The sequence below is a fragment of the Eptesicus fuscus genome, chromosome 9 (assembly GCF_027574615.1).
Source record: "Eptesicus fuscus isolate TK198812 chromosome 9, DD_ASM_mEF_20220401, whole genome shotgun sequence".
Taxonomy (NCBI): domain Eukaryota; kingdom Metazoa; phylum Chordata; class Mammalia; order Chiroptera; family Vespertilionidae; genus Eptesicus; species Eptesicus fuscus.
Window position 1 is genome coordinate 4,935,650 of NC_072481.1, and position 25,906 is coordinate 4,961,555.

General features: G+C 58.7%; 1 protein-coding gene across 4 annotated transcripts in view; it reads left to right on the top strand.

Moving 5' to 3' along the window:
* The first annotated feature begins 356 nt into the window (after positions 1-356).
* The window catches only part of PIK3CD (phosphatidylinositol-4,5-bisphosphate 3-kinase catalytic subunit delta), a 51,184-nt gene continuing 25,634 nt past the window's right edge, over positions 357-25,906 (top strand). For 3 of the 4 annotated variants that reach the window (XM_054721240.1, XM_054721242.1, XM_054721243.1), the window contains exons 1-2: positions 21,710-21,866; positions 23,498-23,614. The gene's annotated coding sequence lies outside the window, so the exon portion shown is untranslated. Of the gene's footprint in view, positions 419-21,709; positions 21,867-23,497; positions 23,615-25,906 lie in introns of those variants that run through there. The other variant, XM_054721241.1, reaches the window with a different exon arrangement.

The following is a 25,906-nucleotide window of genomic DNA, read 5'->3' on the forward strand; positions in this document are numbered from 1 at the left end:
CCCCAGGCTTCCCTCTGGGCTGTGGAGGTTCTTCGGGTGTGTGAAGGGGGCTGGTGTGTGTGGGGGGGGGGATCCCGGGCCCGGATCGGGCCGTTTCCTTTGTGTGCTTATGGACTTGTTTTGAAGGACAAGCGCAGCTCCCAGACACCTGGGTGATGCCCTCCAGCCCAAGACGGGGTGGGGTGGGGGTGGGGGAAGTGGGGAGGGCGGGGGAGCAGATGAGGCGGCGGGAGGACCTGTTGTTTTTCCTGTTGCAAGTAAAAAGGAAACAAAGTGGGAAGTGGAGTGTGCGGGCTGTCAGCAGGCGGGGCGCCCCCACCGCGCCCCGCCTCCCTCCCTCGAGGCTCACTCGCGCCCAGCGCCCTCGCTCCAGGCGGCCGCGGGCCGAGCCGCGCCGGCTCCGTCAGCGGCGGGGCAGGTAAGCGCTCGCCTCGGGCTGCATCTGGGGAGGCGGGGAGAGCACGGGCCGCGGGGAGCCTCGCGGAGCCGCGGGGAGCCTCGCGGAGCCGCGGGGCCAGCCGAGGGGTCTCCCGCGCGCACGGCGTGCGCCCCGCTCCAAAGCGCATCCCCGGACCCAGCGAGCCCGGCAAGGGGCGCCCCTCGGGCGGGCCGTTGGGACCCCGACCGAGGCTGAGCTTGGGGACCCGGCCGCCCCCGGTGATGCACTCGCCCAGAGGGGCGCCAACAGCTCCCCTGCGCCTGCGGAGCCGGCCCGAGGGGCCCCGGCCGGGTGGCAGGGTCCGGGCTGCGCTCCCAGCGGTGGGGAGGCCTCGCGTGCGCCCTCCGAGGCGCGGGAGATGGGGAGCTCTCAGCCGAGGGCGCCCTTCCCTGAGCGCGGGCGAGCCGGACGAGGGGGCGCCCCGGCCGTGGCGGGGTGCAGGCTGCGTCCCCACGAGCGGCGCGGACTCCCGGGCCCCCGCAGAGGCGCGGGCCGAGGGGCGCGAACACCCTCCGGGCGCCCTGGCCCTGCCCGCCCTCCGCAGCCCTCGCGGGCGGGGCCCGGGCTGGAGGGGCCCGGGGTCCGGGTGTGCGGGGCGCCGGCTCCGCGTCCTGGCCCCGCGGCCGGTCGGGGTCCGGGCGCCGCCGGTGTTTACGCCGCCGGGAGGTCGCCCCCGCTCTGCGGCGGAGCCCGGGTTTCGGCGGCAAAACCGCCTCCAGCTTTGCATTTCCGGACCCGTTTTTTCTTCCTTTCAATGCTCTTACCCGTAACTCCGTCTGAATGGGGCTCTTATTTTTAAGCGAGTTTCCTGTTTTTATTTAGGCTTCCTCCTCTGCGTGTTTTTTTTTTTTTTTTAACTCGAGGGGAACAGGGGTATCATCTCTCGTGGGGACCGGGCTGGGAGGCGCTGCGCCCCGGCCGCGCTCCGCCTGCTGGGGAGGCGGGGGTCCCGAGGCGGGAGCGGGCTGCCGGGTAGGGCTTGGGGTCGGGGTGGGGGCGCCCGGGGCGGCCCGTGTGCCAGGTCCGGGCGCTGCCTGCGAGCCCGGGCTGATGGGGCTGCGTCCAGGTGCCCCTGGAAGGGGGGCCGCGGGCTGGAGCCTCCCCGACCATCAGGTGGGGCTTCCCCGGCTCCTGCGGCGGCCCCACGCGCGCCGCCGTGTATGTGGGGCGCGGGTGTGTCTCTGGGCGCGCGGGGGTCCCTCGCTCTGACGTCTCCGGTGGAGGGTGCACGGCCCCCAGGGACCCGAAGCCAGCGCCGACCCCATGGGGGGCCTGGCAGTGCCCTCCGGGGGGCGTGCCCAGTGGATGGTCCGCGGGGGCTTCCCCGCGGAGTGGATCGCTTCCACGTGGGCTCTCAGGTCACCCCGAGAGCTGGAGGGTGGGCCTCCCGTTCCCAGGGGAGACCTCGGGCTCAGAGGCGGGAGCTAACCTGCGCCCCCACGCGGCTCCCGAACCCCAGCCGGTCCAGAGGCCGAGCCTGTCCCCGGAGGCGCGGTGGGGAGGCCTGGGGTTCGGGGCAGGTTTCCTGACAGCTCCCCGGTGTGGGGATGGCGAGGCTTGGGGTGTCCCTTCGGAGCCGGAGCTTTTAACGCACCCCCCTCGGTGCTGGCTGTAAGCCCACCACCGCCAGGAGGCACCCGCCGAGGGGTGTGGTCAGTGGGGTGGAGGTGCCCCATCCGTGCGGCTGGTACCGAGCTCGGGAGCAGACCCTCCTCCGCGGTCCTCTGAGCGGAAACCGGCTCCGCAGGAACGAGCCCTGCTGGGTCCAGGCCTCCATTCCGGACTGCGGCCTAGAGCAGCCGGGCTGATGCCTCTTGGTGCTTTCACAGCTTCTCCAAGGGACGATGGGAGGTGGGGGGCGGGGGTGAAGGTGGGGGGGGGCGGGGGGTGAAGGTGGGGGGAGGGGGGTGCTCTTAAAGCCTGGCTGGCATTTGCCTGCTCTCAAGACCACCTCCTTCCAGTCCCACTCCCCACGCCTCCTCCGCCCGCCCGTGTTCAGAAGCACCACAGGCCCCTCTGAGGAGATAGATGTTTCTAGAATTAGGGCAAGTGCCCCAGGGGTCCAGCAGGACAAGCTGCATGTGGCAGCCCCAGTCCCCCCCCTCGGTTCGGTGTGAAGCTGGCTGCCGGGGGAGCCTTCCTGTCTGTCGCTTTACTGGGTTTAGCGGGTGTTCACTGAGGTCCCCCTGGGAGCTGGGCTGTGCTGAGGGCCAGGCAGGCCGGCCTGGAGGGTGCCTGCCCGGGGGAGGGGCGGTTCACGGACACACGATCTACAGGGAACCCGCCTCAGACCCGGGGCCCGTCCGCACCCCCAGCCCAGCTGTTGTGTCGGGAGTTGGTGGGGTGTCAGTGGGGAGCGAGGGGCCAGTTCCTGCTTCGTCTTGTTTTTCTTCAATTGCACAGTTGAAGGGAGAAGTGAATGTGCAACTTCTGAAGCAATTCCCCTTTGGCCGATGATTTTTCAAAACCATTTTTGTTTAGAGAGCAGTTCCCTCCCTCCGGGCGGCCAGCTGCTCCTGCGGCCTGACTGTGGGGCTTGGGGCCCTTCGAATGCTCCCTCCGGAAAGTTCCTTAGAAACGCTCGTCAGCCCCTCCCCGGGGGCACGGGCACACACGGTTCCGGCAGGTGGACGCCTGCCCTGTCCCAGCGCCCGGACCTCGGGGACTGGCCTCGGAGGAGGGAGGCAGGGGCCTGCCGGGCGGGAGGGACAGAAACAGCCTCGCATTCAAATGACGGAGGCTGCACAGCTCCTCCTGTCCTGGCCGCTCACGTGGACACGGAATTTTCTTCGACTTGGTTGGTGGAAATCCCCGCAATCATAGCAGAAACGCTGCCAGTTTCAAGACGGAAAACGCAATTAAAACCGGGAACCTCCCTGCTCACCCTTTCCTTGCAGACAAACACTGCCTCTCTGTGGCTTGTCCCCCAAGGATGCCCTGTCCCCGCCCTGAGGCCACACAGGCCTGGGGCCTGAGGTGGGCTGGGGGGGGCCTTCCAGGGGCACCGGCTCCCTGTGTGTGAGACCCCCCCCCCCCCAGACGCGACCAGTTCACCCTCCGTGAGGCCGGGTGTCTCCTGGAAATGGGTGCTTTCCGGCCGCCTACCCTCCCTACCCTCCGAGGCCGAGGGGGAGCGGCTGGATCCTGGGTGCGGCGTTTCTCCCCGCTCCTGTTTCACGCATGTTGGGGGGATTGCCTTCCGCTCAGACAAAGACCAGGAGAGTGGCATTGGGGGGGGGGGGGGGGCTCCCCAGAAGGAAGAGGCACGGGCCGCCTGCCTGGGATGCTCTGTCCTGGAGGGCTGCTGGGGTCCCCTCCCGTGGCCGCTGCAACAGACTGCCCCGATGTCGGGGCTTAAAGCAGCAGTTTATTCCCTCACAGCCCTGGAGGCCAGGAGCTCACAGCCGAGGTGCCAGCAGGCCCTGCTCCCTCCTGGAGCTTAGGGGAGGGTCCTGGCCTCCGGCTTCCGTGGCTCCCGGTGTCCCTACCTCGTCTTCACGGGGCCTCTGCTCTGTGGCCTGTGTCCGCGCCTCCTCTCCGTCTCTTGTTAAGGACACGTGTGTGTCTTTGGATTTAGGTCCCACCCGGATGGTCCGGGATGAACTCATCTCAAGACCCTTAACTCAGTTCCATACGCAGAGACCTTTCCCCGTGGAATTCCGAGGGATGGAGCATGGACGTACCTTTCCGGGAGCCTCCGGTCCGCCCACTGCACGGCCGGGGGGTTGGGGAGGGTTTCTCTGGTGTTTTCTGGGAAGCTGCTGTGCACAGTCATGTTTGCAGGGAACCAACACTCGCTGCCTCCGGCCTGGGTGCTGCCTCCCCGGGGACCCTGGGCAAGGATGTCAGGGTCCCCAGAGGCCCTGCTGTCCCGCTGCCTCCCTCTCCTCCCGCTGCTTCCCTTTCCCAGCCTCGCACTCACAGCAGCCTCCGGGCTCCCAGGTCCCCTCTTCTCTCCCGGGCCCCTCCCATTGGCAGAAAAGCACATCTCTGTCCATCACCTCCCCCCCCCCACCCTGCTCCCCTCACTGCAGCCCACAGTGAAGTCTCCACCGGGGAACACTGCCCCTTCCTGGTCCCTATTCCCATTTCTCTCCCTTCCTGTCCCGCCCCCCCTTAAAGGACGGCCCCTTCTGGGCTCAGGGCGCCTCCCAGCCCAGGGCTCCCCTCTTCTCTCTCTCCAGGGCTCCTCCCCTTTTAGCGTGTCCCCTGTTGAGTGGGCCAGGAGAGGCGGGCACAGGGCTGTTTGCTGCTGTGTCCCCACATCCTCCCGGGGGGACCGCGGCTGTAGGAGGGGGTTGGTGGTGCTGGAAGGGATTTGGGAGCTCTGCCCCCCATCATCGGCGCTTGGCGGGGGGGGGGGGGGGGCGGGGAGGATGGGGATGTGGGGTGCTCCGTGGCTCTCTGAAGGGGCAGGGACACGCTCCTGCCTAGCCACCCTCCCCGGGATGGGCTTTGCTTTATGTTTTTTGTTGTTTTTTTTGCTTTGGTGTGAAATCTGGAAGAAGTGCTTTCTTATCAATAGGGAAGCAAGATCGCAAACCAGTTATTGGAACTTGGAAAAGTCATTTAGGTGCAGGCGGGTACAGAGGTGGGCATGGGGGACGCCACCCGGGAGACGGAATATTACCCCTGGAGTCAGCCAGACGGGGCTTTAGTCTCAACCACTTTCCGTCTGCTCCGTGTCTGTTGGCAACTTGCTTAACCCATCTGAGCCTCAGCGTCCCCAGCTGTGACATCAGAACATCAATGCCTACTGTCTGTTGGGCTTTAAGGTTTCATATGTTGTCACGTATGAGGTGCCAGGCACACAGCAGAACACGCCATGTCTATAAAGGAGCTAGTAGGTGGTGTGCGGGCCCTAAGTCATTTCTTATGATCCCACTATCCCAACGTATCCACTGCCGATGTGGGTATCTTTTCCTTTTTAAAATTTTTTTAATTTTATTTATTTTTTCATTTTTTAAATTAAGGTATTATATGTGTACATATCTTATCATTGCCCCCCCCCCCACTCTCATACATGCCCTCACCCCCCAGAGTTTTGCGTCCATTGGTTATGCTTATATGCATGCATTCAAGTCCTTCGGTTGATCTCTTATCTCCCCCTCCTCTCCCTAACTTTCCCGCTGTAATTTGACAGTCTGTTTGATGCTTTACTGTCTCTGTATCTATCTTTTTGTTCAAGTTTATAATGTTCTTTATTATCCATAAATGAGTGAGATCATGTGGTATTTTTCTTTTCCTTTTTTTATGAATTTGGAATTTACGTGTAACTAGTAGGCATGCACGTTCTTACCTTAAATTTTACGTTTCACTTGTGATAAAGTATCCGTCACCGGATTGACCATTCTGAAGCAGACAGCCCTGGGTGTTTAGCACATCCACACTGTTGTGCAGCGTCCCTCCACTCATCTCCAGGACTTTATCGTCTTTACCCATTAAACCCTCACTCCCGCCCCCCTCGCCCCCTGCCCCAGGCACCCACCATCCTGCTTTCTGTTTCTGTGAATTTGACCGGTCTCGGCACCTCATATGAGTGGGATCACACAGTATTTGTCCTTTTGTGACTCATGTATTTCACTTAACATAATGGCCTCAAGGTTGATCCATGTTGTAGCATGTGTCCGAACGTCCTTCCTTTTCCAGGCTGAGTAATATTCCCCCGTGCGGAGGGGCCACATTTCGTGTATCCATCCCTGTGTCGACGGGCACTTGGGTCGCGTCCGTTTTTTGGCTCTTGTGAACCATGCTGCTGTGAACACGGATGGACACACATCTGCTCGCTTCCTGCGGGAAGTCTTTGAGCACGCCAGGACACCCGGAAGTGGACTTGCTGGATCGAACGGTCATTCTCGGTCTGACTTTCCGAGAAGCCGGGCGGCATGTGCTTTTGTAGCTTGCCTTTTTTCCACTTATTTTAAAATTATAGTTGACCTATAACATTCTATTCGTCTCAGGTGTACAGTATAGCGATAGACACTTAGATAGCTTTCCAAGGGATCACCCCGATAAATCCGGCACCCACCTGCCTCCTTCTGTAGTTATGGCAGCATTACTGACGATGTCCCTAAGCTGCGCGTTACACCCCGAGGCTGTTTATGGAACTGGCAGTTTGTACTTCTTAGTCCCCTTCGTGTAATTTGCATTTTGGTATAACATCGCCTCATTAACACTTTCCACGCTGCTTCATAACTAGCCACCTCTTTTATTTCTTTTTATTTATATATACTTTATTGATTTTTTACAGGGAGGAAGGGAGAGGGATAGAGAGTTAGAAACATCGATGAGAGAGAAACATCGATCAGCTGCCTCCTGCACACCTCATACTGGGGATGTGCCCGCAACCAAGGTACATGCCCTTGACCAGAATCGAACCCGGGACCCTTCAGTCCGCAGGCCAACGCTCTATCCACTGAGCCAAACCGGTTAGGGCAACTAGCCGCCTCTTTTAATGGCAGGATTCGTGTCCTACAGCAGGACAGCGTCATTTCCTCAAGCAACTTCCATTGGGGGACATTTGTTTGCTTACACACACACACACACACACACACACACACACACACGCACACACACACGCACACCCCTCTCAAAATACCGTAATTGACGCTTTCAGGCATGTGACTTTTTCCATAGTCAAAAATGATGGCATCAAAGGCACTGAACATAGTTAAAGCTCTTGAGCTAAATGGCTTTCCAGGAAAGACGGGACCGGTTTATCCCAGGGGTACGTGATAGCTTCATGACCCTGGTGCCAGCATTGAATGATATTGGAAAAAGAAGAGGTTTTTTTTTTTTTTTTTTTTTTTTTTTTTGAAAAAGAAGAGTTTTACTCATCGGCCTAAGAGGCGATCATCTTAAATGTCCTCCTTTGATTGCTGACTGGGTTGCTAGCTATATGGGTAGCATGGGGTTTGCAGCCGTTAAACCCTTAAACTCTGGAATCGGCTGGATTCGGGTCCAAACTGCAGCCTCCCACGTCCCAGCTGTGTGACCTGCAGTGGAACCCTCGCCTGCTCTGATCCTCAGTGTCCGATTCTGAACGGAAGCCGATGGGCCTATTCCTGGGGTTGTCTTAAGAACCAAATGAGGTAAACTAGATAATGAACATTCCCTAGTTACAGTGGTCGGCAAACTCATTAGTCAACAGAGCCAAATATCAGCAGCACGACGATGGAAATTTCTTTTGAGAGCCAAACTTTTTAAACTTAAAATATATAGGTAGGTACATTGTTATTAACTTGATTAGGGTACTCCTAAGCTGGCTTTGCTAAAAACTCAAGGGGCCAAAGAGCCGCATGTGGCTCGCGAGCCGCCATTTGCCGACCACTGCCCTAGCCCTCAGGTGATGTTCGCTGCTATTGGAAATATCAGAGTTCAGTCCAACCGGTCCCCACCCGCCCCCGAGCTTCGTCTTGTTTGAACGAGAGGGAGGCTTCACGCTGCAGCCGCAGGGATGGCGGTTAAGCGCAGGGCTGGACGCTTGTGCTGCCGAGGGAGCCGATCCTGGCAGGAGCTCCGGATGCCCCGCGCCCGTGGCTGTCTGGCTGGTTGGGGTGTGAGCCTCCCCGAGTCAGGCAGTGAGCCCATCCTGGGTGCCGCTTCCTCCCTGAGGGACGAAGAGGAGCCCCCAGCAGGGCGATTTCTCCAGGACCTGCCCCCTCCGCCGCCCCCCCCCACCCCAGGTCCTGCAGGCTCTGTTTCGTGGAAATGAGACATAAGGACTTCCTCATGGTCACTGCCCCACTGTTGCCATCCAGAGCCTCCTTCGTGCAGTTTGGGAAACTGAGGCAGGCGTTCATGGGCTTGGGTTCCTGCCCACGGAGCCTGCTTCTGCGGCTCCTGAGAGCAAGGTGGCCTCTGAGGTCCTCTCGCACGGGTTCTGGGAGCCTCAGGTGAGGGGGCCCTGCGCCAGGTACCCGGCGGCTTCTACCCCGGCTAGATGCACCCATTTCTTCTTTGCCGCTGACCTGTGTCTGAGGAGGACGCTAATAAAACCAGGATCTTGGTCTTAAATGAAAACAGGGTCTGGGGAGGGGGGGAAAAACACCAAAAAAGCCCAACTTCCCCCCTCACCTGGGGAAAAACCTCCCTTGAAAAGGTTTCGTGTGTTCCGAGCCAGTGAAGGGATGAGCGAGACCACACGTCCTGTTTCTGATGGTCCCCGGGCCGGCGCCGGGGCAACGGGCCGTGGGTCCTTCATCCCTGTTGTGGGGTGTGATGAAGATTTGAATAATTCGGCCCGTTGCTGTCATTTGGAAACCAGTGGTGAGGTCTGTTTTTCAATCAGGTGCGGCAGCGGATCTCAGACGGCCGTTTCTTAAGATGTGCTGGCTCCGTGTTCCCAGCAGGAAGCACACTGCAAGGCGCAGTTTTAAGAATGAACAGAAAGGAAGCTCAGTGCCGGTGTCAAACGCGAGAGCTCTAGAATTAGATGGAGGTTCCGATCTTGGCGTTGACACGCGACTCGTCGGTGACTTGGACGAGTCGCCTTACCTCTGTGAGCCTCCAGGGTTTCATCTGAGAATCGGGGTGACAGTGGATAGTCGTGAACATTGGGAAGGAGGGAGAACCGTGCTACGCCATGGGCACCCCAAAAGTGGATCTTATGCCATTGGATGCGTGAATCTTTGCAGCCCACGCGGCAGGAGGGAATGAGGTTGATATGAACAGGTATCTTTGTCTTAAGTCATTGAGGTTTGGACTGCAAGGTAAAATTGATTCATCCATGATCTTTGTGTGTGTGTGTGTGTGTGTGTGTGTGTGTGTGTGTTTAATCCTTGCCCAACGATATTTCCCGTTGATTTTTAGAGAGAGTGAAGGGAGAGGGAGAGACACAGAGAGAAAAACACCGATATGACACATCAATTGGTTGCCTCCCGCACGTGCCCTCATCAGGGCCAGGGATCCAGCCTGCAGCTCTGCTCCACTCCCATGGCCAGAATTGAACCCGGGACCCTTTCGTCTGCGGGCCGACGCTCTATCCACTGAGCCAAACCGGCTCAGACCATGCATGATCTTCTTTGCCCCTCCACGAACGATCCGTGTGGAAGGCCGGGCCAGCGTCAGGAGTGCTCCCGTTTTACAGGGAGGGACGGGAGTTGCTTTGTCCTGTGTCATCCGCCTGCTCCTCTCCTGGTGTTTCGTGGTTTCAGCTGCTCTAACCCTCCGAGGTGGGAAGGCGCTTGGGGACAGGCGCTGAGCACTGTGGCGGCGAGGTCTTTTCCAGGCCATTTTCTTCCTTCCCCAGGGGGTGCCGGGAGCAGCCCCTGGACTGGATCACCTGGCCGGGACTGGCAGGTCAGAGCAGCTCGCCAGTGAGGCGTGTCAAGTGACCTTGGCCATGGCCGTGGACCCTGGCTGGGCCCTGTCACCTGTGAGCTGCAGCAGCGAGATGGGAGGGTCCCGGGTGGGCCGGCTGCTCGGAGGCAGCTACCCCAGATGCTCTTACGTAGGCTTGTGGGAAAGTGGTTGGGAGAGGGCCCGAGGCTGGCAGTGACCTTGACCCTCAGGGACTGTGTTTCTCCAACTTTCCCACCCACTGCTCCAGCCCTAGCCTGCAGCAGCCCACCCCGGCCATGACCTTGCTTTGAAGCTCCCAGTTCTATTTGTAACTAACGTTGATTTTACATGCTGGTCCCTGTTTATTTTACTGCGAGGAACAGTTCCCCTGACTTTTGTGTTAGATGGATGCTGTGGGAGATGTTTATGTTTTATCTGTGGCTTCCGCTAATCAGGGTCTCCAACCACGGCTTGAAAAAACATGGAATTGGGCAAAATACTAGAAAGAAGGATCTGACAACATTAGCTGAAACTCCGGTTTAGGTAGAGAATGTTAAAACGCTACCCCTCACATCCAAGCATTGTATTTGAGCTTAAAACGTGTCCATGTCCCTCGGTCCCCTGGTCGGCTGGTGGGAGGCACGGGCCTGCGAGAGAGGCCTGGCCGTGGTTCCCACACGAGGCGTGTTGCCATGGACACTTCCGAATTTTTATCATTCCCCCAGTCTCTCACGGTCGCCTCGCCCAGGCTAATGCAACAGGAAGTTGGTTTGGCCACTTGTCCTTATTAAGTGTCTAACGCGTCCGGCTTTGTTTTCGTGGAAATGGCACTTTCTTTCCACGCCCACATTTCATCCACTCACCCACTTACTGCGCCGTGTCATCGCCAAGGTGAGCAGCCTGGGCGGGGGGGGTGGACTTTGGGAACCAGCATGGCTGCCTCCTGTTAGCCTGCAGGGGCCTGGCATCCTGGCAGCCGGGAGTGGCCGAGGCCACCGTCAGGGTGATTTGAAGAGGGAATGGGGGGGTGGGGGATTCCCCCCTGATTCTTCTAGTTAGAGGTCAGAGTGACAGAGCCTGGGCCAGAGGCGGTCAACCCAGAACTCCCATCTACACGGAACGGCCCTAGCCCGGCCGGTGTGGCTCAGTGGTGGAGCATTGACCTATGAGCCAGGAGGTCACGGTTCCATTCCCGGTCAGGGCACATGCCTGGGTTTCAGGCTCAATCCCCAGTAGGGGGCGTGCAAGAGGCAGCTGATTGATGATTCTCCCTCATCATGGATGCTTCTCTCTCTCCCTTCCTCTCTGAAATCAATACAAATATATTAAAAAGTAAACTGCACGGCCCCTCGCTCTGACCGTGAGCACGCAGGCCCGGAGGGGCGTCGTCGTCGGACGTTTCTTTTCCTGGGGCTCCGGTCAGCCGCACGTGCACTTGGGAGCTTTGCTGTCAGCCAGCTCACACTCGCCACCTGCGTTCATCTCGCTTGCTTTTTTGTGTCTAATAATAGTCATAACCGTGACAAACGCTGTCGCAGCACCCACTGTGTGCGGCTAGGCAATGTCCGGGCACTTTGGAAAGACGACAGTATGTGATGTTACCGGGATCCCCGTATAATGGAAGAGGAAACGGGGGCACGGGAAGGGTTAGTAACTTACTCAGGTCTGACCCAGCTAGCACGTGGCAGAGCCTGCTCCTACCACTGTCCCGTGCTGGCCCCCGGAGGAGGCCCGGGGTGGGCCCGGGGGCCTGGCTCGGGTGGGAGAGGTGCCAGTTGGCTGTGCAGGGGCTTCCCAGCTCCGTCCTCCCGTCCCCTCTGTCCCAGGACCCCCTCCCTCTCCTCCTGGCCCTTCCCTCTGGTTGCAGTTGGCTGGCTGGGCTCCGTTCCTCTGCAGGGAGAGGCTGGGGGGCGGGGGGGGGGGCAGTCACAGTCCGCCCAGGGGGGTGCCACTCTCCCCCTCCGTCCGGAGGAAGCGGGCCTGGCCTCTGAAATCTCAATTGCCTCCTTGCCCAACGCTTGGAGTTTTTACGGGAAATACGACCCAAGGGCCCTTGAGCTGGCGGGTGACGCAATCAGGGCAACAGGACTCGGTGTCATCGTGGCCAATGGCCCGAACCTGGCTCCTTCGCACGGTCCCAGGAGAGGCGGTGTGGTGCAATGGTTGGAGCGGAGCTCAGGGGTCACTCTGGGTTCACACCGGCCTCCCCCATAGACTGGCCGTGCAGTTGGGACCTCCCCGAGCCCCTTGCTCCCCCTTTGTGAACAGAAGGCCTGCCGAGGGGCTCGCTGTGAGGATCGGATGAGAAATGGACGTGAGGCACTGAATCCTCTGGCCGTGGTGGGTGCTCAGCGATGGGCTGCCCGCTGGGCCCCAAGGACCCGCCGATAGATGATGCGGAGGCCCTTGTCCTGGGGCCGACTCCACTCATCCCGAGGCCGCAGGGAGGGGCCCCAGACCTGCTCCGGGTGCAGGAGGAGCGGGCATGGGGCACCTGCCAAGGACAGACCGACAGGTGGTGGGTGACAGAGAGGCGTCCAGAGTACTCGGTGTCGTCCGGTGCTTCCGGGTGGTCTGCAGACCTGGGGTCTCAGGAGAGCAGGAAGGAGGAGGCGGCGTGAGCCCCTGCCGGGGGGTGGAGAGGCGGGCTGAGTGCCGGGTGGGCGGCCAGCTGCAGAGCGGAGCCCAGGAGGACAGAGCAAACTGCCAACAGCCGAGACCCTTGTGAGGGGACCCATCGCCACTGCCACTGTGAGTGTGAGTGAGTGTATGTGTGAATGAGTGTGTGTGAGTGTGTGTGAGTGTGTGTGTGCGTGTGTGTGTGAGTGTGAGTGTGCATGTGAGTGTGAGTGCGTGTGAGTGTGTGAGTGCGTGTGAGTGTGTGAGCGTGTGTGTGTGCATGTGAGTGCGTGTGAGTGTGTGTGCGTGTGAGTGCATGTGTGAGTGTGTGTGTGTGTGTGTGTGCATGTGCATGTGAGAGTGTGAGAGTGAGAGTGTGTGCGTGTGTGCGTGTGTGTGCGTGTGTGTGAGTGTGCGTGCGCATGTGTGAGTGTGTGTGTATGAGTGTGTGTGAGTATGTGAATGTGTGTGTGTGTGTGTGTGTGTGTGTGTGCGAGTGTGTGTGTATGAGTGTGTGTGTGAGAGTATGTGAATGTGTGTGTGTGTGAGTGTGTGTGTGTGTGTGTGAATGTGTGTGTGAGTGTGTGTGAGTGTGTGTAGGTCAGCCTTGTAGGGCTGAACCTTAACCTGGGGAACATGATGTCACGTCTGGGTGGGTTTTGCCAAAATTGAGTTGAATTCTTGGGCTGCCTGCTGGTGTCTGGGAATTGTTTGTTGTTGTTGGGGAACTCCCTGCCATGTTGGAAGTGGGCCTTGCAACCCCATTTATCCACCCACCCTAGGACTCCCCCACTCAGGGGTTCCTAACTTTCTCCGAGTTCAAGTCCTTTTGAAAAGCTGCTGAAATCACAGCCTCTCCCTGAGTAACATTCTGTATGTGAGAACATTCCTGCATGTAGAGCTGCAGTTCCTGGTTCGTCCCAGACTTAGGGTGCACTGAGGGGCTGCCGGGGTCCCACCGCTGGCTTCTCCGCATTGAGATTCTGACTTCAAAACCAACGTCAGAGGCAGGAGAGGGACACAGATTCCGACCCAACCCCCGAGGCCTCGGAAGACACGCCGCCCCACGCCTCGCTCGCAGTCCGCTTGGAAGCGGCTTCTATTTTCGGTCTTGACCCCCTCCCAAGTACCATGTGCAGGTTCGCTCCGTGCCCTGTAAATCCCGCTCTTTGTCCCACGTTCACTGGGGCACTCAGCAAGGACCCACTGCCCTGATCGTGAGAGAGAGAGAGAGAGAGAGAGGGAGGGAGGGAAGAGAGGGAGGGAGAGAGAAACATCCATGTGAGAGAGACTCATCAATCGGTTGCCTCCCGCACATGCCTGACCCGGGCGGGGATCAGATCTGCAACCCAGGTACATGCCTTTGACCAGGACTTGAACACGTGGCCCTTCGGTGCACGGGCCAATGCTCTAACCATTGAGCGCCCCGGCCAGGGCCAGCCTGTGGTTCGGTGGCCCCCCCTCTGCATGCAGGGCCTCGGCGAGGGCAGGTGGGAAGCCCGCCTGTGCGAGCCGGGGCACGTGATGGGCGGTGGAATCACCTGCGGAGGATGGCGAGGCAGAGCCACGTCCAGGCCCCACGGGGAGGGCTCCAGGCGGCTTGAGACCAGGCAGGGCCTCCTGGGAGATTAGCATGCCCGCTGCCTTTTGGCAATGAGTGGGGCCGGTGCTGAGCACCCCACACCACGGTGCCCGGTGCCCCAAGCGTGGAGAGGCCCCCCACTTTAAGCACCACAGCTTTCCCCAGCCCTGCGGATGGCCAGCCTCCCTGCTGCCACCCCCCTCCTCGCTCCGGACCCGTGACCTTGCCCGAGCCCCTCCTCCTCCTCCTCCTCACTTCGTACCATAAGCTTCATTGAAATAGGATTCACATGCCATAACGTTCCCTCAACGTGCACAGCGCAATGGTGTTCCGTGTGTTCACGGATCTGTGCGACCATTGCTCTAACCCAGTGGTCGGTAAACCGCGGCTCGCGAGCCACATGCGGCTCTTTGGCCCCTTGAGTGTGGCTCTTCCACAAAATACCACGGCCTGGGCGAGTCTATTTTGAAGAAGTGGCGTTAGAAGAAGTTTAAGTTTAAAAAATTTGGCTCTCAAAAGAAATTTCAATCGTTGTCCTGTTGATATTTGGCTCTGTTGACCAATGAGTTTGCCGACCACTGGCCTAACCGATTCTAGACCATGTGCATCCCCTCGGAAAGGAACGGTCTCCCAATCCCCCCCCCCCCCCCCCCCCCGGCCCCTGACAGCCACCAGCCTGCTTTCTGTCTCTACGGAGGCGCCCGTTCTGGCCGTCTCACATCAAAGGAATCCTGCAGGATGTGGTCTCGGGGGGCTGGCCTCTGCCACGCAGCCACTTGTTTCTTTAGGAACTCGTCTGACTCAGACAAGTACAGTGGAGGGTTTGTCCTGGCTGTTGATCAGTCACAAGAACGGACAGGGCCTCTGCTCTCCTCCGCCTGAGCAGGTGCTGGGCCACACAGCAGCCACGTGGTGTGTGAGTCACCTGCTGCCGTGTAACAAATCGCCCCCAAACGTAAGCCACAAACACTCCTCACCCTGCCGTCTCTGCGGGTCGGGGATCTGGGAGCAGCTGGGGAAGCCAGGCTTCGCTGCGGCCTCGGCGACTCCCCTGCTGCTGGCCAGACACCTCAGTTCCTGACACGCGGGCCTCATCGGGCAGCGTGGGTGTCCTTACAGCATGGCCGTGGCTCCCCTCAGAGGGATGGAGACAGAGAAAGAGGTAGTGCCCCAGACCGAAGCCCTAATGCTGAAGGTGACCCGCCATCGCGCTGCCATGTGTTGGTCACACAGGCCAGCCCTGCGATGCTGTGGCTGCACGGGAGTTTGAATACAGGGAGGGGCACGTGACGGCATAATTTCACACAGAGAATGAACGGCCCTTGTGCCCCTGGCACCCAGCAGAACCGTTCATAAAGGGATGAGGCTCGGGTCAACTGGGACCTCTCTGGCTCTCGCTGCCCCCGCTCGGTAATCCGGGAAGTTAGCATGTAGTTACATGTAGCCTTGCGTGCGGCTCCCCCAGACTGACCCACTTCTGGTAGAATAACTTTTACGGATGGTTTCTCCAGGTACCTGTGAGTTCTGTTTGCATTTCTACCAAATGGATGAGCCAGTTTTGGGGTCTCCTTTCCTTCGTGTTGTCAAGAAGGATGTTGACTAGCCCTGGCCAGGGTGGCTCAGTGGCTGAGCGTCAGCCTAGGAACCAGGAGGTCACGGTTTGACTCCCGGTCAGGGCACCTGCCCTGTTGCGGGCTCCATTCCCAGTGAGGGGCGTGCGGGAGGCGGCCAATCAACGATTCTCTCGCATCGGTGTTTCTCTCTCTCTCCCCCTCTCCCTTCCTCTCTGAAATCCATAAAAATATATTTTAAAAAAGAAAAAAAAAAAAGGATGTTGACTAGAACAGGCCCCAGGCCCCATTCCAATGGACTTGACACTCCCACATGGCACCGCGCCACGCTCTCCACCGGGAGTCGCCGGAGACCCCTCCTCTCCCCGGGACTGCCCTAGGGGACAGGATCGGGTCTCGATGAAATGGGCATAAATCACGCATCAAAAACCGGGCCTCGTGCCCCGAAGCTTCGTTGTTAGAAGCAGTTTTTGGGGGGCTAACCGCGGGTCCGATCCCTGTCTCTGCCACTTCCCGTGTAGCTTTGGGGAAGTCCTGGGGCCCGGTGTCCCCGTGGAGATGGTGGGAATAACTGTCTCGGGGGACTGTGTTGAGGATTTAATGAGATCAAGTCCCAGGGATTTATTGCTGCAAACACAACCCCATCAATCTCAGAGGGTGAAGCAACCACCGTGTGATCACGTTCCCAGATTCTGGGCCCAGGAGCTGACAGGGCTTGGCAGACAGCATGGCTCTGCTCCGAGATGCCCAGGGTCAGTGGGAACGGGGGCTGGAATCATCTAGACCAGGCGTCCTCAAACTACGGCCCGCGGGCCACAGGCGGGTGTTTTTGCCGTTTTGTTTTTTACTTCAAAATAAGATATGTGCAGTGTGCATAGGAAGAGAGAGAGAGAGAGAGAGGAAGAAGCTCTGGATCGTAATTAACTTTGCTTTTTAACTACAGATGAGCCACTTTTTGAGTCAGCTGGGAGTGAGAGTCTCAAAGATGAATGAAAATATGTGCCGGTGGCAGGATGACGGGGCCAGACACTCCTGGCGTGAGGCTCCCTGATCCTGGTCCCTGAGGATGAAAGATCAGGAGGGCATTGTGTGCATCACCATGGAAACCGCCTGTCCCTTGGAGGAGGCTTATTTTGCAGAATCTCCCCGTTTTCCCGAATAGAATGAAAAAACAAACACGTAACTGGTATTTTGTTGTTGTTAGTTTCATCTTATTTTTCTCTTCCTTTACTAGTTTTGCCCCCATTCAGCATCTTATCCGGCCACGCCTAACAATTCTGTAAGGGAGGAATAATAACATTCCCTCTACCCTTTTAGGTTCATGACTGCGACCCTCCTGTAATAAAAAGACAGGTTAACAGGAGAAACAAAAATAATTTAATTACGCATGAAGGTACAGGAGCCCCACCAAGATATGAGACTCAAAGGAGTGACCAGAATAAGCAAGAGGCTTTTGTGTTTTTTAGACAAAGAAACAGTAAATGTGCGAAGGGCTGGTGAGGCCAGAGGGGTTGGGGCTGGAGGTAGGAAGACGGAAGTGACATTTATGTTTATGGTCGCTTGGCTCTTAGCCCTCGTGTCCCCGTCTCTGGTGGGACATTCACCTCCTGCTTTCCGGGGACCAAGGAGGCTCAGAGTGTCCTCCTCGCCCTGGCTGTCTGTCCGCTACTTTTTTTTTTTTAATATATTTTATTGATTTTTTACAGAGAGGAAGAGAGAGGGATAGAGAGTTAGAAACATCGATGAGAGAGAAACATCGATCAGCTGCCTCTTGCACACCCCCTACTGGGGATGTGCCCGCAACCAAGGTACATGCCCTTGACCGGAATCGAACCTGGGACCCTTGAGTCCGCAGGCCGACGCTCTATCCACTGAGCCAAACCGGTTTTGGCTGTCCGCTACTTTTAATTCAAAATAGCATGCTGGCCCTATTGGTTGGACTCGGTTGGTTGGACATTGTCCCATGCACCGAGGGGGTGACCAGTTGGATGTCGCGTTAGGGCACATGCCCAAATTTCAGGTTCGATCCCCAGTAGGGGGCGTGTGGGAGGCAGCCGATCAATGATTCTCTTTCCCATCCATGTTTCTCTCTCTCTCCCTTCCTTGCTATCTAAAATCAATAAAAGCACATTTACCATAACAACAATATGCCGGCGTGCGGTATTCTGGGGTGACACACGCCGACCCCCTGCAATGCGGAGCCTCAAGTTTGAACAGGAGGAGTCGACCTAGGCCAGGAAGGCTGGTGGTTGGGGCGTTGGTGGGCGGCCGGGAGCAGCTGGCATGTCCTCGGAGGGAGGTTGCCTGGGAGTGCCAGGAGAGGGAGAGGGAGTGATTAGCAGAGAAAATAAACTTCCCTCTTACCTGTGGGGCGTGGCCAGGGCTCTCATGGGTCGGAGCCAGCTCATCTGGCTTCCTGCCTCGTGCTCGGGGACTTAAAAGAGGATCTTCTCTGCAAGTAGAGGGTGGGAACGCACCTTTTCTACTTACCCCGATTTTCTCACAGTGGCGACGGGAATTTATTTGTCCAGCAGACTGCAGTAGTTCCGGCCCTCCTTACCCACGGTTTCGATTACCTGCAGTCAACTTCCGTCTGCAGGTCTGAAATGGGAAGTTCCAGAAATAAACAGTGTACGAGTTTTAAGTGGTGGCGTGAGGCAGCCCCACGCCACCTGGGATGTGGCTCGCCCCGTGGCCCGCGGTACCCACGCTGGTGCCGGGCGCCCTCCCTGTGAGCATCTTCGCTGCAGACGCGCTCAGGGCCTAACGGAGCCCGTCTTGCCGTGAAGAGGAGATAGAGGTAACCTGGTTGGCAGTTTGATATTTCTGCGTTTGGTTTCATTTCTCCATCGACGAGTGGACCCACCGCTGTAAAAAAAGGATAAAATAACTGGTTGACATTTTGGTTTTTTGTTGTTGGCTGGTTTGGTTTCATTTCTCCGTTGATGAAGTTCTCACAGTGACTCCCATTCCCATGTTACACATGAACCTGCCCTAGCTCTCCTCACGGCCTCTGCCGTGATAAGAGGTGGCGGGGGTCTTAAATAGTCAGCATTCCTTGCAGTTGATGGGGATTTGCCCCCGTGGTTGGCTTCCTGTTTGAAAGGCCCGGCGCTGGGAGCGGGAAGAGAGGTGGAGGGCGCTGTTTGAGGACTCGGAGTTAGTCGAACCCACATTTCTCATAAAACAGACAAGTGCTTCTGTATCATCCACAGGAGTTAACAAATCAGTTGTTTGCACAGTCTTGTCATGTCAGCACACATTTGCCGTCCAGTCTGGGGAGCCGCTTCGTGGCGGCCTGGGTTATCACTCACCCCACTTCACTCATCATCGTCTCCTCTCGTCACCTCAAGAAGAAGGGAGGCCAGTACAGGATATTTTGAGAGACCACATTCCTACACTGTGTCCCAGTAGACCAGTGATGGCGAACCTATGACACGCGTGTCAGCACTGACACGCGTAGCCATTTCTGATGACACGCGGCCGCAGGCCGAGGACGAAACATTTGCTGCTCCTGAGGATGAAACATTTGCGACTAGAGTCTTGGAGTTAGTTTTTTCCTCAAAGTGACACACTACCCGAGTTATGCTCAGTTTTCTGGCGAAGTTTGACACACCAAGCTCAAAAGGTTGCCCATCACTGCAGTAGACTGTTATAATAATTGTCCTATGTTATTATTATTGTTGTTAGTCTCTTACTGTGCCTAATTTGTAAATTAAACGTTATCATAAGTTTGTATGTATAGCAAAAAAACAGTATATTTAGGGCTTGGTACTGTCTGCGGTTTCAGGCATCCACGGGGGTCTTGGAACGTATGCCCGGCGGATAAAGGGGAGGCTACTGTAATTTATTCTTATCGTCACCTGTATCTTAGAGAGGACTGCATATACCTGAGCCCCGAATGAGGAGTCGGGAGGTTTGGGGTTTTCTTCCACCCCTGCCCCTGACTAGCTGTGTGCTGGTAAGCCAGTCCATCTCCTCGTGTCTGTTTCCCATCGGTGAGAGCACACACTTAAGGCGCACCAGGCACCAGAGACGTTGTGTCTATGCGTTCACTTCATTCTCCCAAACCACCCCAGTGATGTGTCTCGGGAGCTTGTCAGTGCGGTTCCAGGATGTCTTTGTCATGTAGGCAGGATGAATTTTTGTGGCTTTTGCCATTTCAGAGCATCTTGGATTTTTCTTTTCTCTGGGCTCCAGAGGAACCAGTACCTGAGACCCCCAATTTTAACCTCAAGCCAGGCAGGCCGCTGGCTTCCATGGCTGCTGAGGACCTGACCTTGTCTTTGAACTTGGCTTCCCTGCAGACCCAGCTGGAGAGAAAGGGAAGTCTGTGGGATGGGTCCCGAGGAGAAGGCCCCCACATCTGGGATATCTGGGATGGGGAGGGGCGGAGCCACCAAGCCGGTCTGCCCCTTGGAAGCTCTTGCCGGTGGCCTGGCACGGGTAGGCCATTATCCTCGCCTCCTCGGGGCTGTAGGGGTTCCACCCCTGGCCAAGTCAGGGTGGCTGTCAGAACTCTCAGCTTCTCTGCTCCCGTCCTAGGTCCAGCTGTGAATTCCAGTGGCTTATTCCTCATCCTGAGGGACCCCACCCTGTGGGGCAAGGGCGGCTCAGCAGGGGGCCAGGCATTCATTCCTCCACCCACTGAGTCAGGGGCCCCAGCCCACATGCCATTGGGCTGTCTTCCGCCTCCCCGCACCCCTCCCCAGGCTGGGGACCAGGCGTGAGGGGGAAAGAGGTGGGTGGGGAAGCCTGCGCTGAGCCCCAGTTGGATAACCCTGCCTTCTCCAGGGATTGTGTGTGTGTGTGTGTGTGTGTGTGTGTGGTCTCGGTGTCTGACATTGTGTCAGTTTACATGTTGTGTGTGGGGGCTGTGTCTTAGTGGAAGCAGCATGTGTGTGTGTCTCTGGCCTCTGTGACAGAGTGTGAGCATGTAGGGGAGTTCTTCAGTGTGAGTGTCTGGCTTGGGAGTGGCCTTCTCTCGTCCTGACAGCCCCCCCACCCCCATTTTTTTCCTCCTGGAGACGCCTGGGGTGCTGGGACGCTGGCCCTGACACGTTTACTCTGTGTGTGTGTTGAGGGGAGGACGCAGAGGTCGAAGAGGGTCGCGGGACCCCCCACGACCCAGCCACCTGGTCCTCTGCTCCCCGGAGGCTTCCGGCTGAGTTTTGCTCCTTGCCCGCCCCGCCTGTTCTGGATGGGGGGCCCTGCCCTGCCCGGCCCGCACCCGGAACCCCTGACAGCGGCGGAGACGCAGAGCCGTTGGGCCTCCACCCACTTTCCTCCACTCGCGTCTGCTCCGCCCCGTGGGGTCCCGCCGCGGTGGCTCTGGCCCTCCCCCTCCCCTCGCGCTCCACGTGGCGGTGACGCGAAAGCTCATCCCCAGGAGCGCGTGGTCCAGGCCCCGCCGCGGCGAGGCTGCGGGGCTGCGCGCGGGCGTGTCGGCCTGTGACCTGTGCGTGAGGCCACGCTCGGGCCCTCGGAGCCTCGTTTTCCCACTCACCACCCAGGGGGGCCGATGCCCACGGCAGGGTGATGCCCGGGAAGAGCCGCCGCGCCGGTGTGCGTGCCGGGGCGCTCGCATCGGCGCTCGAGCCGTTCATTGTAAAGAAAGACGCGTTAGTGAAAGTCCGGGAACCCACTTGTTTTCTCCGCCCGCCGTGGGAGGGGAGCCCCGCGGGAAGGAAGGCCCTGGATGTGAGCACAGAGCCCGGGGTGGCCAGTTATCGGGGGACCCCGGTTCTGGGTCTGTGACAGGTCCCCCCCTTTCTGGCGATGCCCTGGGAGCCCGGAGCGAAAGGCGATTTGGCGCACGACCGGCCCTCGCTCATTGCGCAAATGGCACTTCGCACCCTCTGGCTGCCGGCGGGAGACGGGCGGAGGGCAGCGTGCGCCGGCCTCCCGGGGTCGGGCGGGGGCGCGGAGGCTCCGGGACCCGACCCCGCAGGTCGTGCGCGTGCAGCCGGGGCTGGGGAGGGTTTGCCGCCCACGACCGCTCCGCGCCCGGCTCCCGCCTGCGCTCCAGCGCTCCGCCCGGCTCCGGCCGCGAGAGTTTGGCGACGGTGCCCGCGCGGCTGCAGGCTCTGGCCCCGCCCCTCCCGGGACGCCCCGCCCCCTCTCGGCGCCCCGCCCCTGGCCCCGCCCGCGCCCGCGCCCGCGCCGTCCCGTTGTCCGGGCCCCGCCCCGGGCCGCGCCCCTCCGCCGTGGCCCCGCTCGCCGGCTCCGCGCCGCGGCCCTGCCCTCAGGCCCCCGCGGGCTCCGCGCGGCCGCCAGAGGCTCAGTCTCACCCGCCGCTCGGGGACCGGCCCGCCGCGTCCCCTGGGCAACCGTCTCCAGGGAGACCGGGCCCCGCCCCCGGCACCGACACCCGGTACGGTGCCCACCTGTGCGCGCGGTGGAGGGGTCTCGGTGCCCCCGCCGCACGCCCCGCCCCGCCCGGCGCCCGGCTTTGTCCGCGGGGCTCTCCGGGGTCCGGGGCGTGGGGGCTGGGGAGGCCGAGGCGGGGGCCGCGCGCTGGTGTGGGCTGCTTCGCGCGCTCCTCCCGGAGTCTCACGGCGCCCCTTTGGTGCCTCCGGGGGTGGGGCCGGGAGTCGGGGTGTCCCGCGGTCGCCCTGGGTGGGACGAGCCGGGCCTCCGCCGTGCCGGGCAGGCTGTTTACTTGTCAGGGACCCAGCCATCGCGCCGCGTCCTCCCCTCCCCCTGCCCCCGATTCGGGGCTGAGCATCCTGCTCCGTCCGCGCCCGGCCTCGCCTCCCCAGCTTTGCCCTTGAACCCGAAGGGGCCCGAGGGCGGCAGACCCGGGTCCGGAGGTCCGGGCGGGCGTGAGAGCCAGAGCCGAAGACCCACCTTTCTCCCGGGAAGAGCCTCCTCCCCGCCGCCCTCTGGTGCATTCCGTCCCGGCCGGCCCGCACTTCCTGACCTGGATTCCGGAGGACGGCGAATCCTGCCTTCGCCGACTCTCCCCTCTGGGCTCCATCATGCTTTCCGCTTTGTTGTCCTTCGGTGGGAAAGCGCCTTCTCTGCGACCCGTCTCCTTTCCCTGGGACTGAGCTGCCGTGTTTGTTTTTTATTGTTGTTGTTGTTTTTTTCGTCCTCTTGTTAACTCCATCGATCACCAATGGAAGTTATTTCTTCCTTAGCTCTTGGCGCTGACCTCCTGGGTGACAGGGCCGTGGGCAGCCTTTGCCATGTCCCCGGGATGCTGAGTGCGGGGACCGCCCACGCCCACGGCCCCAGGCTGCCGGGGGGTAGGGGTGGGGGGTGTCTCTTTGCCTCCAGGAGGCTGGCCGCAGGCAGTTTCAGCTTGTCCTTGGGAAATGCCTTCTCGGAAGGGGTGCCTTTTCCAACAGCGTCCTAGCGCTGGGCTGTCTGCGGGGAAGGAAGCCGGTGTGCAGGTCCCTTGCTCCCCGCCATGCCTCGTGGGTTCCAGGCGGGAGGTTCCCTGCTATAGAGGTAGCTGTGCCCAGGATCCGGGGTCAGGGAAGGGGCAGGTCCTTACTCCCTCTCTGGGGACAGATTATTTCCAGGAGTGGCCCACAGGTGCAGCGAGTGGGCCCCTCCCCATCTCCGGGAGCTGGCCTGGGTCCTCTTTTAGGACGCAATTTGGGTCTTGCATGGGGACCTCAAGTTCAGGAACCTGCTGTTTGCAGCGAGTGAATGGAACGCCAACCCAGGCTTGGCTCAGATCACGTACTCTGCTTTCAGAAGCCAAACAAAACCAACAAACAACCCGAAAAAAACGGTCTGAGTCATCTGAATGTATATGTTTGTCTGCTTCGGGCCCTGGACGCGCTCCTGTGGTTTGCTCGGTGCCACCGGAGGAGCTGGGGCTGCACAGACGGTGGAGCAGGCCCACCCAGCAGGATGTGACCGGTTTGCAGAGAGGGAGCCCGGCTGAATCAGTCGCGTTGACGCTGAAGTTTTGCAAGGGAATGCACGGAAGGTTTCTGAGACTCTTACATTTTTTTCTTTTCTCCCCCCCCCCCCCCCCCCCCCCCACAGATAAGGAGCGCTCAGAGTCAAGCAAGGACGGAATGACGCTCACTGGTTCCAGCGCATCTTCGATCTGCCAGGCAGAGGGGCCTTTGCCGCTGGTCGTTCTTGGACCCTTCCAGAGAGGTAGGTTGGGCGAAGGAGACCAGCGGCATGCTGGGAGAAGGAGCGATGTTATTTTGTGTATAAGTTGAAATTGGAATGTGACCCTCCGCCCTCCCTGGCCACTCAGCCAAAGGAGATCTGTTCCGTAGGACGAGAGCTGAGAGAGAACCACCCGAACTTGTGTTACGAGCCCGTAAGCGGGAAGTGAACTAGGCCTTAGCCAGCTTCCCAGGAGAGGATGCTGCTGCCGGGACAGGAAGGGATGGGAGCTCCGGGGAGCCCTGGAGCCCATGATTCAGCTGCAATAGTTGGTATTGGACTTGCCCCAGTCCTGGTAGAATTGGGCTGGCTTATTTGAGGAGAGAAAAAGTAAAACATCCTTCCAAAGGAACTGGCTGAATTTTGATAACTCGGTATCTTGCTTCTCAAGGAGTCCTTACCGGGGACATTCTGTTTCTCCAGAGAGTTGGCAGTCACTGTATCAGTAATAGGATGCTCCTCGGAGCTTCTAGAACATTAGCCTGGAAGATGAATGCAGTCCTTTCATTGTGCCAGTGAAGAAACTGAGGCCAGAGACTGACATTGGCTGGGCACCCCACTCTGGCATCTGGGAGTAGCTGGGTATGGTTGGGGAGCTCCCGGGTGGATAGGCTGCGGCCCCCTTTGCAAGCTCTGTGGGTGCATATGTATCCTGTGGGCCCACAGCTCATTCCTCCTTGCCCAGATGCTTGAACAGCTACAGTCATTTGAGGTTGGAAAGGGTGTGGGTTATAGCGGGGTATCATCCTTGGAGGCCCCCCCTTCACCTCATTTTCTCTAGATCTTCATTGGTACTTTCCAAATATTTTTTTGTTACATGTGGATCTCTTTTAAAAGATCAAAATATTTAGCAGAATTTTAACCCCTAAAGCAGGTAAACATAGCCACTGTGTCATAGGCCAAGAGATTGGCCCAGAATTCCTTGCACTTCCCACCCCCCCCACCCTCTGGAGGTCTCGGGTGCTTTCCCGGGACCCCAGGCCTGGAGCACAGAAGACGCCCGGGGCTAGTGTGGACCTGTGCTGCCGTGATTCGAGTTTCTTCTGCGCACCGTGGTGCTTGCTTCAGAAGATCCCTTTAATAATAATTTTTTAACCTTCAGTGATTTTATTTATAAGAACACCCATTTACTGTCAAAAATTTGCAAAATGAAAAAAAAGATGCAAGCATAACTGTTCTGTAACTCCCCCCACCCGGCACCAACCATTGTCTCCTTGTGGGAATATCCTCCCCCACCCACACGTCTTCTGTGTGTATCTTTGGGAACTTGGTTTTACTTACTGTTAAGTATTATTGTGGACTTCCACACGAGCATACCTGATTGTATGTGTTTGTTTCTGCTGTTTCAAAAGCCCACTAGAGTGAGAGCAAAGAAAAAGGGCAGGATGAGAGAGGAGGAGGGATGTGAGCGAAAATGTTGACAGGTACTGATCCGGTCGGGGGAAGAGAGGCCGAGCAGAGAGCACTGAATGCCCCGTGTTGTGGGGGAACAAGCTGATGTGTCCAGAGGACCCCCCCACCCCAAGGCTCAAGAATGGGGGCTGCAGAGTGTTCCCGACCTGGCGTGGAGGGTGGTGGGAAGCAAGAAGATGGTTGGAAGTGTGTGTAGAGCCACAGGTGCTTTGCTCAGCCCACAGCCAGGGGCTCCGTCTCCTGCGGGGTTTCCTGAGGCAGCGTTGGGCCAGCGGGGGCAGGGGAGGCTGAGGAGGCCCCCACCGTCCAAGAACAGGAGGATCCAGGGACACCCCTTCTTGGCTCAGCCCCCCTCCAGGCAGGGCCTTGAAGACCTTCTTTCTGAGAACATGGACCTCGTGAGAAAAACGACCCTCGGATACTGACATGGAGGGGGACCCTGTTGAGAAGCTAGGCTGCTGCTTCGTCCCTTCGTAGCGGCACCTGCGAGCAGCTAGCCCCACCTGTGCGCGAACAGCGTGGGGCGCCTCGCTCTGCGACTTCAGCGGCCGCTGTGGGTCATCGCACACGGCACGAGGCCTCGGCCGGGAAGGACAGAGACCCCAACACGCAGAAAGAAGGGATTCAGAAGTCAGAGGCATGGGTGTTTTAAAAAAGGGAACATTCATAAAACAGGAATAAGCTATTGGATATAAAACTACGATAGTTGTAGTAAAAATTTCCATGGGATAGAGCTGGAAGATTGAAAAATAAATTTCTAGGGAAGATAAGAAAATTAGAGAGAATCCGCTTGGGAGGCTCAATATCCATCTCATAGGAGCTCAAGAAAAAGAGGGGAGAGAAACGGAGGAGGGGACGTTA